The sequence below is a fragment of the Schistocerca nitens genome, chromosome 6 (assembly GCF_023898315.1).
Source record: "Schistocerca nitens isolate TAMUIC-IGC-003100 chromosome 6, iqSchNite1.1, whole genome shotgun sequence".
In the NCBI taxonomy this organism is placed as follows: Eukaryota; Metazoa; Arthropoda; class Insecta; order Orthoptera; family Acrididae; genus Schistocerca; species Schistocerca nitens.
Window position 1 is genome coordinate 49,291,454 of NC_064619.1, and position 5,009 is coordinate 49,296,462.

Consider the following 5,009-nt stretch of genomic DNA (forward strand, 5'->3'; position numbering starts at 1 on the left):
AACCAGCACATTGGCATGGTAGGCTTTATGCCCGCATTTCTACCGTCTAGGGCACCATTGGAGTCAAACCCTCACAGGTTCACCCCGACTTGCAAGACAACGATGCTGGCGCATCACTGTAAAAGCTATACTGCTCCTATTCATCCTCGAAATCACGCAATATACCTCAATCTTGCAGTGCACTGACGAGTGCGTGCAAGCATTGGTATGAACGTCTCACGAACTGGTTGTGGCCACTATGGAGCGCATCACGACTTCTCAGAACGCTTCTAAGAGCATGTTCTTCTATGCGCCCGTTTGTGCGACATCTCCTCACCCATCATTATCCCTCAACATGGACACCAGGCAGGAAAGGACAAAAACATTGCTCAAAGGTAGTGTCTCCTACTCCATCGACATTGGAAGTCGCGAACATAAACAAAACAAAAAGTTAGCAGCAGTAAATTCTTATGTGAGAAAACGCACCGTGTTAATACTTTAACAATCTTAATCTATTAATGCAACGATTATTGTTCCCCAAAGAAAGGTTCATATATTTGCCTATTCTACTATGTACACCACTTAAACTACTACTATTCCACGAACTTCTTTGTGTGAGAGATGTGGTGGAGTCCTATGGACTAGCGCCAATCCCTTGTCAGACTCCCCCTCCTCTGACGTGCATTAGGATTTGCAGGTCTAATTTCAGTCTCCTGGTTCTCCTGTTGTCCTTGATTTCGCTCTCTCCAACTACGGTCGCTTTGCCATTCGTTATCCCTCCTGTCCCAGATTCCTTGTCTACATTGACCCTGTTCCCTGACGTTCTGGTTTCCGTGTCTCTGGTTTCCATAACCCTGATTTCCGTAACCCTGGTTTCCTAACTGACCAGTGCGATTATGCGATCTGTTGTCGTCTTCCCTTGCTGGCCCGTGGTATTTGTGCCTTCTTCCTGTCCTTTGCGTCTTGTTTATCAAAGACTACTTCGAGTTCGCGCAATAGACTCTTGAATGCTTCTATGTCAGATCCACAGTTCCTGACAAGTGTCTGTTGATATCTAACTGGCAATTTGGAAAAGCAAAATTTAATGATTCCTCCGTTGCTATATGGACTATCTAAAAACTGATTCTTCTTGAGTAAATCATCAAAAAATTTGGTTGCGCACCTATGCCCGGACACTTCCAGTTCAGGACAAAATATTATTTCCTCTTTAATCCTGTCTTGCGTTTCCTTTGACCAGTAGGTCCGCAGGAATGCAACAACAAATTCCTGATAAGTCCGACACGTCGCTGCCACACCCCGCATCTTTTCCGCGGCTTGGCCTTCGATGTGTCCACTCATGAATTCTAATTTTGCTTGCGTTGGCCATGACGACGGTAGTGAATTTGTAAGTTGCATCACCCAGCTCTTCGGATGCATCGACCCTCCATTATCTTTGAACTTCTGAAATTTTAGTATGGACAGAAAGTGATTCTGATCAAAATCCTGTCCGATCCTCACACTGGTGTTGTCACTCGTTTCCGATACTTGCACGTCCGCTGAGTGTCCTGATCTATCTTGCTGATAACTGTGATGTGCTACCTCTGTATCACAGTGGAAGTGGCACTCCGAATTCACTCTCCTAAGTGGGCTACAATTATTGGATCTATTACTCGCTGTTTCTGCGTGTGCATTGTTAGTTCCGCACTCTGTCACTGGGCTAGAGCACATTTTTCCCACAGACTGCTATCTTGGATTACGTCACTGAAGGGACGACAGGGCCCTCTGGTGGCAGTACTGTGTACTAGGTCAGTTGGACTCTGGTCCTCATGGTGGACACACTGGATGGAACTTCTGCCTCAAATTGTTTAAATAAACACTGCATGCAAAATAATCCTATCCAGCAGCCCAGCACATGCTGAGTCCTTTTCCCGCCAATTCCTAGGAAGAGGTGGCGGTCAGATGGCTTATGTTAGTGGAGGTAGCTCAAGTGATCTTTTTTCCCACCACTTTCTTAGGTTAGTGGAGGTAGCTGTGGTGTGTTGCACTGTCCTGCTGGAATTTGAACTTCCCACCATTTTCTGGGGTGGGGAGGGGAGGGGGGAGGGGGTTATGTTGGTGGAGGTAACCCAATTGACCTATTTTCCCACCAGTATTTGAACTTCCCACCGTGATGTCATTGTGATGTTGCTATATCTATCGTCACCATCTTGGATGCACCATCTTGAACGCATTTGGCAACAATGGAGAGTGAGGCCACACGAAGGTTGTCCTACTACCCACAATATCGTGAAGATAGGGGAAAGAACGTGACGCGGCCAACTGAGAAATGAAAACAGCAACCAGCGTAAATGGCAAAAGATGGGGGGATTTAGCTCACTGTTTGGCAGAAGGTAAACTGGCCGTATTCGTTAATTTTGGGGGGAACCGTTATGATGGTGACAAAAGAAAGCATTTCACTTTTTTCTTAAAACTAGCACAGTACTGAAATTTGCGTAGTGTGCTGAGTAGATTGCTCCAAAGCTGAATGACGGCAGCAGAGAAAGGGTTCGTGGAAGTTCTTGTTTTACAGTTAGTTTTATTTCGAGCGCTTAAACCAGGACCAGTTTTGGCTTCTTACATACCCATGTGAGGTGTGGTAACTTTGTGATGTAACCCTGTGCTCAGCGATGGATGAGTATAAGACACGGTGTACTGGTGGCCACGGCACAAAGTTATCACACCTCATGATGGGCATGTAAGAGACCGAAACCGATCATGCTTTACACATTGGAAAATAAAGACCTTATAACTAAGCGGTATTTCCAGCCTCTGCTACAGCCCCTTTGGTTTTCATCTGCAGCACCTCTACAGCACGGTGGGACGTGGACGATACTCTCCTCCCCGTTTTCTTGTTCTTCATGGCAAGTCATCCTGGGTTCCCATTCAGGAAGATAATAATTGCGCACACACAGTGAGCTTCTCTGCTGATTGTCTCCGTGCTTCCCTTTCCCCGGCTTTGCTAGCAAGGTCGTCGGAACTGTCCTCAATTGAGAAAGTTTTGAGTTTTGTGGGCAAGGCGCTGTAACCACCTCGGTATTTTGACGATCATCCGCGCCGTTTGGACAGGATTTGCCGCTATATCCCTCAGGAGCACACCCAGTCAATGCCAAGCGGCATAACTGCTTCCATAATGGTCACAAGTGGACCAACGTGTTACTGACTTGCTCAATTTGTGAAACTCTTTCTCTTGAATAAATCATCTAATTTGATTGAAATTGTTATAATCTGTTTGTCTGTACACGTACATTACATCTGCCGACTTCCATCCCACTCGGATGATCTCTCAGTGTAAATTATACTCTGAGATCAAGAGATTGAGACAGGAGAGGTAATCACAGTGGCTGAATAAAACCAGTTTAAAGAATGATTAACAACACCACTCCCCTGCCTTCACACCTCTCTCTCGTACATCTACATCTACATCTACATTTATACTCCGCAAGCCACCCAACGGTGTGTGGCGGAGGGCACTTTACGTGCCACAGTCATTACCTCCCTTTCCTGTTCCAGTCGCGTATGGTTCGCGGGAAGAACGACTGCCGGAAAGCCTCCGTGCGCGCTCGAATCTCTCTAATTTTACATTCGTGATCTCCTCGGGAGGTATAAGTAGGGGGGAAGCAGTATATTCGATACCTCATCCAGAAACGCACCCTCTCGATACCTGGACAGCAAGCTACACAGCGATGCAGAGCGCCTCTCTTGCAGAGTCTGACACTTGAGTTTGCTAAACATCTCCGTAACGCTATCACGCTTACCAGATAACCCTGTGACGAAACGCGCCGCTCTTCTTTGGATCTTCTCTGTCTCCTCTGTCAACCCGACGTGGTTCGAATCCCACACTGATGAGCAATACTCAAGTATAGCTCGAACGAGTGTTTTGTAAGCCACCTCCGTTGTGGATGGACTATATTTTCTAAGGAATCTCCCAATGAATCTCAACCTGGCACCCGCCTTACCAACAATTAATTTTATATGATCATTACACTTCAAATCGTTCCGTACGCATACTCGGATATTTTACAGAAGTAACTGCTACCAGTGTTTGTTCCGCTATCATATAATCATACAATAAAGGATCCTTCTTTCTATGTATTCGCAATACATTACATTTGTCTATGTTAAGGGTCAGTTGCCACTCCCTGCACCAAGTGCCTATCCACTGCAGATCTTCCTGCTCTCCGCTGCAATTTTCTAATGCTGCAACTTCTCTGTATACTTCAGCATCATCCGCGAAAAGCCGCATGGAACTTCCGACACTATCTACTAGGTCATTTATATATATTGTGAAAAGCAATGGTCCCTGCGGCACGCCAGAGGTTACTTTAATGTCTGTAGACGTCTCTCCATTGAGAACAACATACTGTGTTCTGTTTTCTAAAAACTCTTCAATCCAATCTGATATTCCGTAGGCTCTTACTTTGTTTATCAGGTGACAGTACGGAACTGTATCGAACGCATTCCGGAAGTCAAGGAAAATGCCATCTACCTGGGAGCCTGTATCTAATATTTTCTGGGTCTCACGAACGAATAAAGCGAGTTGGGTCTCACACGATCGCTGTTTCCGTAATCCATGTTGATTCCTACAGAGCAGATTCTGGGCTTCCAGAAATGACATGATACGCGAGCAGAAAATATGTTCTAAAATTCTACAACAGATCGATATCAGAGATATAAGCCTATAGTTTTGCGCATCTGCTCGACGACCCTTCTTGAAAACTGGAACTACCTATGCTCTTTTCCAATCATTTGGAACCTTCCGTTTCTCTAGAGACTTGTGGTACACGGCTGTTAGAAGGGGGACAAGTTCTTCCGCGTACTCTGTGTAGAATCGAATTGGTATCCCATCAGGTCCAGTGAACTTTACTGTGTTGAGTGATTTCAGTTGCTTTTCTATTCCTTGGACACTTATTTCGATGTCAGCCATTTTTTCGTTCGTGCGAGGGTTTAGAGAAGGAACTGCAGTGCGGTCTTCCTCTGTGAAACAGCTTTGGAAAAAGGTGTTTAGTATTTCA